This window comes from Dermacentor variabilis, chromosome 1 (genome assembly GCF_050947875.1).
Source record: "Dermacentor variabilis isolate Ectoservices chromosome 1, ASM5094787v1, whole genome shotgun sequence".
Classification (NCBI taxonomy): domain Eukaryota; kingdom Metazoa; phylum Arthropoda; class Arachnida; order Ixodida; family Ixodidae; genus Dermacentor; species Dermacentor variabilis.
This window is the reverse complement of record NC_134568.1, coordinates 158,251,997-158,265,180: the sequence shown is the minus strand read 5'-3', so window position 1 is coordinate 158,265,180 and position 13,184 is coordinate 158,251,997.

Here is a 13,184-nt window from a genome sequence, read left to right as displayed (position 1 = left end):
CCTGTAAAGGCGACAAATCTGCGCTTTTCTGAGGAGAGTTCCACGCCTTTCGTATGCAGTTAAGAAGGCGTTTGTGTGACTGCCTTCTGCAGTCTCGCTCGTATCTATGGACGTGTCATGCCGGACGCCCAGATGCAGCTATTATCTGCGTAGATGGATATCTGGACCGTCCTTGGAAATGATCCAACAAGGCCCAACAGTGCTACGTTGAAGAGCATGGTGCTTAACAATCCGCCTTGTGGCACACCTGTACTGGTTAGATGGTGGGATGTCATGTCATCCTCTGTAAGCACGAAGAAGGATGTATCCTAAAAATAGCTGTGAATCCAGCGCAGTGCACGGCCACTGATGACCACATCATTCAAAGTATCGAGGATTCCTTGGTGTGCTACATTATCATATGCGCCTTTGACATCAAAAACATGGCAACCGTTCATCGCTTCATGCTCCTTTGATGTTGAATAGACGTTGCCAAGTCAAGCACGTTCGCGACGGATGACCAACTGCGCCGGAAACCCGCCATTGCACTCGGATATACCCCATTGTGTTGTAAGTACCATTCAAGGCGCGTCAACACCACACTTTCCATTAGTTTTTCAACGCCACCGGCAAGAGTGATCGTACGGTACAATGCCAAGTCTAATAGATATTTAGAACTCTTAAGTAAAGGAAATAGGCAGCTGACCTTCCACTCACAAGGAATCAGTCTTTCGCGCCAGGATTCGTTGTATCACTTCAAGAGTACACTGCGAGCTTTTTGGTCAAAGTTCCCAAGTGCCTAGTGTGTGACTTCACCGGGCCCAGGCGTTGACGACATCCCACAAGTCACCAGCGCAGCTTCTACCTCCTCCACAGAGAACATGAGATTGATTCAGGTGTGATGGGATGCCGAAAAATCACGTAGTGTTGATACAGGCGGTGACGGCAAGCCAGCAATTCTTGCGCAGAAGTCCTCAGCAACGTCCACCTGACGTCGTCCATGATACAGGGCAAACGAGAAGAAAGGGAGTTAACCGAGGGGTCCGATCTTTATTAGTCATATTATAAGAAGCCAACAAACACTGACATCAAGGGCAACATAGGGGCAATTACTTGTGCTTAATAACTGAAATAAAGAAACGATAAATTAATGGAAATGAAAGTGGATGAAAAAAAAACTTGCCGCAGGTGGGCAATGATCCCACAGCCTTCGCATTTCACGTGTGATCCTTTACCAATTCAGCTACTGCGGCACCATTTCCCCATCCACTTTCTTGGGTATTCATGTTTTTACTAGAACCCTGGGAGTGTTAGCCAGCGCGACCACTCATAGACCCTGGCGGCGGAAGTGGAACATCCTTTCTGCCGCAGGCGTCACGAGAACGTGATCTTTTTCGGTGAAGGCAACCGGTCAATAAACCCACACATGCTACCTGAAGGCATCAATGTTGCTGGATTCGAGACCCTCGTTATGTAATAAAGGAGAAGAAAGGGGTTAACCGAGGGGCCCGATTTTTATTAGTCATATCATAAGAAGCCAACAAACACTGGCACCAAGGACAACATAGGGGAAATTACTTGTGCTTAATAAATGAAATAAAGAAACAATAAATAAATGGAAGTGAAAGTGGATAAAAAGGAACTCGCCGCATGTGGGGAACGATCCCACAACCTTGGCATTTCGCGTACGATGCTCTACTAATTGAGCTACCGCGGCGCGGTATCCCCATTCACTTTCTTGGGTATTTATATTTCCTAGTAGAACCCTCGGAGTTTTAGCCAGCGCCACCACTCAGAGACCTTGGCGGCGGAAGTGGAACATATCCTTTATGCCACAGGCGTCATGAGAACGTGATCAAACTTAGGTTCTCACGCACAGTTCTCCATATGTGGGGCAGATGCTTACCAGGAATCACAAAGTCGCAAAAGGATTTTCACTTCGGAGATCGTAACGTGTCGATGCGGCGCTAGAATCTCTTTTGGATCCACCTCGCTTCCCTCAGATCGTGAATACATTTGGTGCGCCTGTATCTTCTTTCTGCTCGTCGGTGAATCACTCAAAGCCTTTGCAATTCACCTTGGTGTCCTGTGTATTTTGGAGAAGGCATAAAAGTGAACGCAAACTCTTGCAGTGCATTTCGAATCTGATTCGCCAGGATTGACGGGTGCCCTTAATGACATTCGTCTTCCGTAAGCGACTTGGACTTCGTCACGTCTGTTCTACGGAGGGCAGTGGATATATACTTGGCCGCTCCCTTGATCTTCAAATAGGTAGGAACGTGATCCCTTCCACGAGATTCTATGCCTGAGAACCACTTTACACTGCTTCGAAGAAGTCAAGACAACTGCTGTAGGCCAGTCCCCGTAAATATGTTGGGCTGCCGTCATTGAGACAACAAAGCTCTTGGTCTGAGGAAAATGCTACTAGTTTTCTTCCCTCGTATTCCATATGCAAACTCGCCGAGAGCGGGTGGTGTGCGTTATAATCCCTACAAAGAAGCCATATGCGAGGTGTTGCAGGTTACAAAGCACCGAGTCGTGGGGTGTCAAAACAATTGGTTGCAGAAATATATGCAGTGACAAGGGTGAATGCAAGTTTCTTTGTTTTCACAGCTTAGCACACGTACTGATTGTCATCGTGAGACGAAACTGAATGCAGCGAGTAAGTGAGTTCACACCGAACAAAAACGACAGCCTTGCTGAGGACATTACACGCCATCGATGTGAAAGCTTCGGAGCCTGACAGCCGGATTGTAGTTAGAAGGTTTGGTTCGCAGACGACGATGACGGAAAATTTCTTCGAGAAAATGAAAGGTCGCAAATATGAAATTCTTGATCTCAGGCCTCGAGCATTCTACTGAAAAAGTGATGCTTCCTTCACATCTTTACGGAACGACAGCGGTGAATGAGTCATGATGCTATTCAAGATTTGCAATTACTGATTTCATCGCGTCCAGTAACTGCAGTGCGCTGCGAGCATTCCAGGTGTTCAATATTATCAGTAATGTACGCATAACATTCATGAGGGACCTCAGCCTGTCGAGCACTTGCAAGTCCTAGAATTCTGCACGGACTGCTGCAGGGTTTGCTTCAGGGCCTGCTGCAGGACCTGCTGTAAGGTCATTCGTAGTTGGTGGACAAATCATGTATAGTGGTTTCGCGAGTCGGCGTGGCTTCGGTAGAGGTGGCTATGCCTCACTTGGATCAGCGATTGTGGGCGTCCCTCTCATCTGCGCTGGTAACGCATGGTGTCAGTGGTTGACGACGAGTCTTCGCCGGATTGTGCGCTTCCTTAGAACTATCAGTGTGTTTTCTTGACTTGCGGTGCCGGGAACGTCGGAGTCTTACATTAGTTGCGGCTTCTTGATGTGTCGAATGGTCTAACCATCTGCCTCAAGATCCTCTGTTCATTTTTCGGGAGCTGACAATCTTTCGAAGTCTCATCGCGTGCACCAATGCAGATGGGCAAGCTGAGGTTGAATCGGGGACTACGGCCTTGGCTGTGGTGGCTATGACCCCCCTTACGGGTTGGGTCACAGTGGCCATTGTTCTATTCTAAGCAGCAGACAGACGCTTCGGTGGCAGCAACGCAAAAAGCCCTTTATTCAAGGCAGCAGCGTACTTTTATAGATAACGCTGCATGCCGGTCAGGCAACGTCATTCACGGTACAATCTTATCATACCGCCTGGCCGATACAGAACAGCCATGGCCTCGTTTTTGCCTTCGGATTTGGACTCGGATGCAGGGGCTATGGTTTCGGCAACGGTGGTTATGGTCGCTGTGGCTAAGAGTGTGGATACGGCTATGGAGTCAAGTGACACAACAAAGAAAAAAAAACGAACTTACCGAGGGACTGAATAAGACGAACACAGTCATCATCTCCGTGGGCATCTACGTTCAACACAAAACATGGGATCGGATCTTGCCTTACGTGACCTCCGCGTTGTTACAATCGGCCTGCGGAGGCTGGCGATCTTCGGAGAAGCGACCTCAGAGCCCTCCCAGCCCGCTGCGACGACTCGCTTTGTAAAGACAACAATGCGCCTCGTCAACAGCTCGACGGCGCCGGCATGTCTAGTGACGGTCGGCGGACCGAGTATTCTTAGTTGATTCGGCGTCGCCTTCACGGTTTGTTTGGAGCAAGAGAACTCGAGGAACAGGGTGTTTTGTGGTGCGATCTCACGGGCCTCAGAAGTCATCACAGTCAATGGACAGACGCGGCGGCCACTGACTGCGAGGTCAGGTCTGGGATCAAGAGGCGCCTGCTCGGGGCAAGACCCCTGTCTGCAAGAACCCTCTCACTTCGGTGTGTTCAGTGAAGCCTGTGCGGAAGTGAGTGTGTAAACCCTCCCCCTCAAAGGCTGGTCGGCTACGATGACTTTGGATGCTCCCATTGCTCAAAGGTTGAACAGCGGTTTTCCTTCACCTAGGGATCTAGATAGGACAGAGTGTTTTAAGTAGCCGTTGACGGCTGCGTGGTGTGCAGGTGTGCATTCTCTTTCAGTCATGCTAGACTGATGAACTGTATCGTTCTCCATCCTTCATGTAGATACTGTAAATATATCCCATATTCCTCGTTCTCGATGAGAACAAGTCTCTCCCTTCAACAACGTCCTCAGCGTGGATGAGTGGGACGAAGGCACGGGCCAGCTACCCGACCCCAATCCTTACAACTGGCTGACAGTGGCGAGACGGACTTTGCCACCCTGTTGCTGTGTCTGCGGTGAGTCCTTGGTTCTTGCTTTGACTCTCTAGGCTTCATTTTGTGGTTGTTCTGTTTAGAACAGGAGAGAAGCTGGATTGTTAGCAAGGTTGCGCTTACCTAGGTATGTTTAGCGAGCAAAACAAGCCAGTAAAGCAGCAATCATGGAATTTAGAACACTGCTGAGAGACGAATTGTTGATTGTTGGTGAGGGACTGGGCCTAGAGGTACACAAGGCTAAAATGCTAAAATGCGAATTATTGAAGCTGATTTCCGAACAGGCCACTGAGGTGGACATTGAAATTGGGTTATAACTTTTTAGAAAAAGCGAGCAACGGGACAGAGAAACATGGGACAGAAAAGAACGAGTGAGAGAGGAACGCGGGAAAGATCGCGAGTTAAGAAAAAATGTAACTTGACCTTGAAAGAAAACGTTTGGAGTTGTCTCAAGGAAGTGAAGGGGCTCTGGAACGATCAAGTGAGGCAGAATCATACCACATGGACGGGCTGTTAAATCCATTTGAGGTCGGGAACGACGTAGGCTTGTTCCTAGGAAATTTTGAAAGGACAGTGGTCAATAGGACAGTGGCAATACAATAGACCACTGTCGGAGGACCTCTTCCTAGGCGCATGGCCACAGAGTGGGCACACGATAGAGACAATGCGTGCTCTTTCACGTTTCATAGGCGACACGGGCCTGGACTCAAGCTTTTGATAACATTTATGCAATGTGTCCTTCACCTAGTTCCTCCCATTATCATCCCCCATTGTGACCCTTTTTCTTCCCCTCTTCACATTCCCTTATGTAGAGTAGCAGGCCAGATGCTGCATTTTCCGGCGCACCTCTCTACATTTTCCAATCATTAAACTACTGCTTGAAAGGACTTGCGAGAAGATGAACTTCGGTTTGAGTACATGTGTTTGTACATGTACATGTACCAGACAAAGTGTTTTTAAGCAGCCGTGGACGGCTGCTTGGTGGGCATTCTCTTTCAGTCATGCTAGACTGATGAACTGCAACGTCCTCCACTCTTCATGTAGATACTGTAAATAAATCCCATATTCCTCGTTCTCGATGAGAACAAGTCTCTCCCTTCAAAAACGTCCTCAGCGTGCATGAGTTGGACGACGGCATGGGCCAGCTACCATTTATTTCATGCCCAACCCCAACTCTTACAGCGTATACCACCGTCGTGCAAGAGTCGACGCTATTCACACCATTTCGCCCCCTCTACGGTCGCGAAGTCCAGACGATACTAGATGCTATGCTGCCGTGTGAAGACGCCGACCAATGACAACTGACGTCGATGAATTTGCTGAGCGTTCCGAGGAAGCTCGGTAGCTCGCGCGGCTGCAAATCGGCCAGCGGCAGCAGACGGACGCACGGCGTTACAACACCAGCCACAGGGGCGTGTCATACAACCCGGAGACCAAGTTTGGCTGTGGACCACTGTTCGCCGCCGTGGCCTCTGTGAAAAGTTACTGATCCAGCATTTTGTTCCGTATAAAGTACTACGCTGCATCAGTGACGTTAACTGCGAAGTGGCCCCGGACACATCATCACGGACACGGATCCGGACACAAAGACAACGGAGCTCGGACATAGTTCATGTTGTGCGCATGAAACCGTACACTACGCGTTCATAATTTTTTTTCTCTCATTTACCCTTCTTTGTTTCTGCTTTTCATTTATCTTCGTGAGCTTGACTGTGCCAGCGGAACGTTTCTTTTTCTTTTTTCTACTTTCGCTTTTTCTGCGTTGTGGTATGTTTTTTTGTTTGATTTGCTTTTATTGCTTACGCCTATTTTACAGAATCGAGGCGACGCTTTTTTGCGGAAGAGAGGATAAAGCCGCAGATAGGTAGTGGGTCGCGTGCAAGAGTCGGTCGAGCCCAAAAGAACAAAGAAGACCGCGCGTCTTCCCTGCTCGCGAGCCAACCCCGAAGGACGCGCTTTCCAAGAGCCAGCTGCTGTGCGGTTTATTAAAACCCCAAGGGTACTTCTAAAAGCTCCCGACAATATTAACTTGGTGAAATATATCGTAGATGAAGCTATCTGCCATATAGTCAACCCCATTTCTACCACAGTAATATTTACCAACCAATTTCATATAGCTAAAGTAATTCCTATAATAAAGAAGGGAGACCCCGAATGGCAAAGAATTATGGACCGATTTCTGTACTTCGGTTTCTCAGCTAAATAGTTGAAATAATAATTGAAATTTGCATTTCTGACTGTTACGCTAAATTTAATATGCTGTCTTTGTCACAGTTCTGCTTTCACGCAGGTCTTTCGACAGCACAAGCAGTTATTAGCTTCATTGACTGTATTAGAACACAGCTGGACAAGGGATTTATAGCAGGTTCCATCTTCAATTTTTTTAAAGAAGCCTTTGACAATAATAACCATCCAATTTTGTTTTATAAGTTAGAAAGTTAAGGCATTAGTGGGCCACTTTTGGTACTTCTTAAAAATCACCTTTCTAACAGATATCAAAGTGTTTTCATTAATGGCGTCTTTTCCCAACAAAGGCTGCTCACCAAAGGAGTACCACAGGGATCAATTGTCAGTCCTCTCTTATACTTGACAGTTATTGATGATCTAACCAGTTATTTATATAATTCCAAATGTTTTATTAACGCCGATGATACGACGATTGTAACATCTGCCATAAACCCAATTCAACTTTTAGATCAAATAAACTACACTGCACGCCGGCTGGAAAAGTGGGGTCATAAAAATTATATAGGCATAAACCCTGATAAGTCTCAGTTTATAGTTTTCCATTCTCCTCAAAGATCTATGACAGCTAATTTACACATAAGAATAAGCAACGTTGAAATTAGGCAAATAGGTTGTGCAATGTTCCTAGGAGTCATTATAGATTCCAATCTAAAATTTGACGCTCATATTGATTCAGTTGTTAAGAAAATTGGCTGCGGCCTAAGATAGTTAATTAAAACTCGTTCATTTCTCACTTTACCACGCTTTCATCCACACACACATTAAATATTGCATTACTGTTTGGGGAAATATCTATTATGCTCACATGTCTTGCTCGGTTAGTATCCTAAAACGGGTGTTGAAAATTATAACGTTTACATCCCCTCTTTCATCATCCATCATCCAAAGCCCCTATTTCTAAAATTGGTGTACTTCCTGTTCGTTTCACATATGAAGCTAGTCGGATGGTCCTGTTTTATAAAGTCATCGACCCTCAAGTTTCCATCGATGCTTTTCCAATTAATCGATTGAATAATAAAAATCCAAACAGGATTTTTGTCAAATAACTTTCTCCTACCAGAAGTCGCTACAAATCACGGTAAACAAGCTGCCTGTTTTAGTGCTATCTTCATTTGGAAGAATCTAAATTCTGATTTAAAAATGTTGCCATTGAGCCGTTTTAGATCTCCTTTGAAAAAGCATTTGCTTTCGTCACTTTAATTAGTCTACTACTCAATTTTGCGTTGTCTCCATTGATGTTTTTCTATGTTCGTTTTAATCATTTATTATATTTTCGTCAATTGATTCCTGTGCTTATTGAAATTATTTTAACCAATTCTAATAGGAAGCCCTCCCACAGGTCTTACTTTTGTGCCTTCTCCTGAAAATGTATCACATTCATGTATGTATTGTATTTTGCACTTATGGTTATACACTTGAAACTTGAAAGCTATACGCGCTACAGTTAAAGACAGATGCGATTAGATGCACCACACAATTCACGGAGGACTAAAGTATCTTTATGAACAATAAATCCGAAACACTTTTTCAGAGGGAACGTCAATGAGGGAGCAGACTCTGAACACCGTAACGCGATGCCAACACATTATAAATCGCATAAAGGCGTTGAGAAGTGCTTGTGTAAACACATTTATTGCAGGAAACATGTGTCTTCCCCTGTGATATCACCTTTGCACCTTGTTCGGTCTCAGAAGTGATAGTTGCAGTCTTTTCCCCATCGCAATACGACCACCGTGCCACGGCAATCGAACATCGTGTTCACCAGCAAAACACCGAAGCTACTGAGCCACCGTGACGGGTAAGCAGATACTCTACTTCGGATAAAGAAGAAAGAGTAGTTAAGGTAGAAAGTTGGGCTGGTTGGGTTAAATTGCGTGACATACCGTATCTGCTCAGCTAAAGACGGAACGCAACAATATAAAGTACTGGTGCCCGTCTTATCTACTTCATATTGTGTTCCGTGTTTCGCGCTGCAATTATGGTAAACAAAGGAGCACGTGGAGTCTGGAAGGTCATGTTATGCATCAAGCAGATAACTTGTGGCTTATTAGACTAACTATCGACGTCGAGAGAAGGGAAGCGCAGTCGAGGATGCAGAGGATCACGGTAAATGAAGAGATTAAAAAATTTGCAGGAACAAAACGACATTGGCTGATACCATGCAGGAGCAATTCAAGATCACTGGGAGAAGCATTCAGGATCAGTGAACTTAATCTTCGTATACATGAACTCGACGGGAGCGAGTCGAGTCGGAAATCGAGTTGACCCAGGCTGTTGGGGCAAGCCAACCCACTCTTTGCAAGCCTGGCATCGATGCTTGCTTGACCTGATTTCGTGTAATAATGGCGACGCAGATATACATGAAGACGAAGAAGTAGAAGGAAGAGCACAAACACACGCGTAAGAGAGGGACAGATAGATAGGACAGTAAGCCTTGCATCAGCCGCAAAGTAATCTAGAATCATGCACCATAGTACCCTTATAGTGCATTGTGCTGATTTGGGACATCAAATTCCGACAATCATCCGAAAGCCTTGTGGCTACGGTTGCTTTCGACCTACCAGAACAATGCGGGAGCTCGGAGATCACCGACAATGAATGAGGGAATAAGAGGACCGCCACTAAAGCAGAAATGGCCAAGCGCTGGCACATGCTGGTGATCTCGACAAGCCACTTTGCATCGGAAGATCTTTGCATCGAGATAAGTCTCCCTCTCCACTTGTTCGATGTCACTGCCGTCATTCATCTGACACCGCCCGCCACCCTGCATCGGGCGCAGCAGTGGCGGCCCGTTACAATATATCTCTTACGCTTGCGCGTAACCGGGGAGCATAACCTGCGCGTGGCGGCCACGCGGGTCAATTATATGGGCGGCGGTTGGCAGTCAGACTGCGTCGCACGAGCACTGCAGTTCCCGAGGCTGTTCCGCAATCCGGGGGGCAGGAGAAGGCGAAAGAGGGGTGCGTGCGTAAAAAAACAAGGAGAAATAGAGCGCATTACAGGCCTTCTTTTCGATCGTCCAAGCCCTTACCCTCTCTCAAAGAGAACGCGGCATTCGAAGTTATAGCGACGCCGCGCCCACCGTAAGCGGATTGGCGATAACAGAAGCGTGTCAGAAAACTGGACGACATTTGGCTATAAAAGCGGGAAGCCGGATAGCAGTGAGTTCAGTAGCAGCGAACAAAGAGCACAGCAGCACCATGAACGCACTCGTAAGTACACAGCATAAGCGTGCAGCTCTCGCCAAATACAGTATAACAGTGCGGATCGCACACCGGACTCTTGTGCTTCTTGACTGCAAATAGCACAGCCGCAGTAGAGAAAGCAGATAGAGAGAGCCGTATTTGCTTTAAAGGAAGCTCCCAACGCACGCTGAACAGTTGCGGAGTTTCACGAACGTGATGCTCCGCATTTCATTACTAAACGAATAACGTATGCGCAGCTTTCCGTAGTGTAGATGAGAGGCGTGCCTTTCGGACCGGGTTAGGAGAATTAGATGACAGGCCCTTTATAGGAGGCAAGATTTTGGGACCGTGGCCTCATACGTCTGCGATGTAAAAAGTTTACGAAATTGTTGCGGTCTTTCTTGATATCCCCCAGTCTATGTGACCGCTTGCGACCGACTGAACGATGAAGGTTTGTGTGTGTGTATGGCGTGAGCTTTTCTTAACGCCTCCTACTCAAATTTTAGTCCCATTTCCCTCTAGCCAAAGATCAGGGTGGTCAACCGGGGTTCAGCCTGGTTAACCTCTCTGCCTTTCCCTTCTTCACCTGTTTCTCTCCCTCTTCAGTTTATATACGCACACTGGTGAACGGGAAGGAAATAAACTTGCGTTCCTTTAAAGAAATGTTTGCAATGTAGAAGATATATCAAGTATGGGAAAAGCAGCAGCGGTACCGCTTTACAGAACCTCAATGTCAAGCGGCTGACCCTCGTGCTTGCGAACCAATGCTATCATTCAGATATTTGATTCACATTGGCTTAGAGGTGACCGTTCCTCGTTTGAGCGACTTTTCCTTGTCGCCCCGCACGTTTACCGCACCATTCTAACATGGGTCATTTAGAGCTTCTAAATGTTACACTTCTCTATTGTGACCTGTTCGTTTGAATATGTGCTGATAGTAAGATACAAAAATCGAAGTATTTGTCCAGCACCTCAGTTTTATCGCACGTCTAAAGCTGTTTTAAGTTTATTAAACACATATAATCAAATAATGTTCAAGTTCGGGATAAAAACATAGATGCACCAGTTTTAGAGACTTGGTCAGTCTCTTTAAAGTGTGTGATAATATATAAAAGAAAAAGAAAGCATTTAGCGTAGAATGCCCGTTCATAATTCATAACAGCAATAATTACAGGCAAATCATCGATGAATACAACGGTAAAGAATTCCATTAGTGTTTCTGTTACCCTATCGAAGGTTCCCAATGTACCTAGCTGAAAACACAGCTTCCATGTGACGCAGTTTCGACAGCTTACTGTACTTTCAATATGACGCGCGTCTTCACTCCAGCCGCCAAGACGGGTCTGTTTAAATTCTCAAAAACAAGACTTTAGCGAATCTGATGAACAAATATATGGGGGTGCATTTCAATCAATCAATCAATCAATCAATCAATCAATCAATCAATCAATCAATCAATCAATCAATCAATCAATCAATCAATCAATCAATCAATCAATCAATCAATCAACATCATACTTTCAACGACACCGAAACTTTCAACAACTGTTCACCGGCTATGACAACCTACTGTTGGGCCCAACGTATGGGGTTCGATTGCCAGCCGCAGTCCGGCGGGATCAGTGCACTGAAGTTATAGTTTTGAGATGTTATTTGAAGCCTGAATGAAAGGGTTCATCCGAAAGTGGTAGCCGGCTTAAGGTTCTCGCCATATCATCATGGTGATTTGCTTCCAGGTTTCATTTCATGTTGGATTGATCCGGCAACCGATGCAGAGTCCCATGATCATCCGTGGGCTGTGAAGGATATGACACAGTTATTGCCAAGTGGCTAGGAGAGAAATGTGTAAATAACAGGGGCGTACTGGAAAGAACTTGTGAAAAATAGATGAATAACACATTAAATTTGGTTTTGTTCCAGGGATTCCTTGCAATCATTGTAGTCGTAGCCACGGCCGCGAATGCCGGCTTCATTGGTGGCTACGGAGGCTACGGTGGTTACGGTGGTGGCTACGGTTACGGCGGTTACGGAGGCTACGGCCTTGGACACGGGTACGGAGGCTATGGCGGAGGCTACGGCCATGGACTTGGATATGGAGGCTATGGAGGATTCGGAGGTTACGGCCTCGGATTCGGCAAGGTCATCAGAGTTGGCTACGGAGGATACGGTGGATATGGCGGCTACGGAGGCTACGGTGGATACGGAGGTTATGGCGGCTACGGTGGATACGGAGGCTATGGCGGCTATGGCGGCGGTTATGGAAAGTACTGGTAGATACAACTTCGCAGCATTGTAACCATCCCACCTTTAACTGCACATCTCATGTACACATCATCACACTAAATTGACCAAATACAAAGGAAATTATGCAATAAATTGCATTTTGAGTGAAGCATTCGAATCATCTTCTTTCATTCGTTGTGAGAGCATTTGACGCTCAAGCTTTCACTGGTATCGCCCCTCCGGACTGCATGTCGAAAGGCCTCCATGTCGGTGTGTTAAAAAATGCACTCGAAAATTCTTTAAAATGGGAAAGATGAGATAATTAAGCTGTTTCCTCAGGTTACATTTTAGCAACAAGGCATACATGTTAAAATGATTTGAGATACTAAGTAGAAAAGGAATTATAAAAATTATACTATTAACTTAGTAACTTAAGGAGACAGAGGATCCATTTTATTGTACTTGAAACTCATCATCCGGGATGTACAAAAAGCGGACATTGCTTTCTGCAGCGCAAGTTTTTCAGATCAATTTCATCCCAAATACTGAAACGTTCGATGAAAAAGTAAATTATTCAAATGACCACAATTACTAGTCTAATTTCAAGCTTGACTCATTTTAAGTTATATGCATCTGTGATAAAAGCAATGTCGAAGAAACAGCGAAATTACTGCTCCTTCGCTATTTTGAAGGAACTTTGGTCGCGTTTACCGAAACCCCTTCTATAAAAGCCCACGGAGGTTTTCCGTCTTTCGATCCAGTAATAGATCTCGAGAAACAAAATTATAAAAAGAGCATTTTTATGTCGTGCACTCTTCATGTAGGCGTGCAAGAACTTCATTTCAGCAAT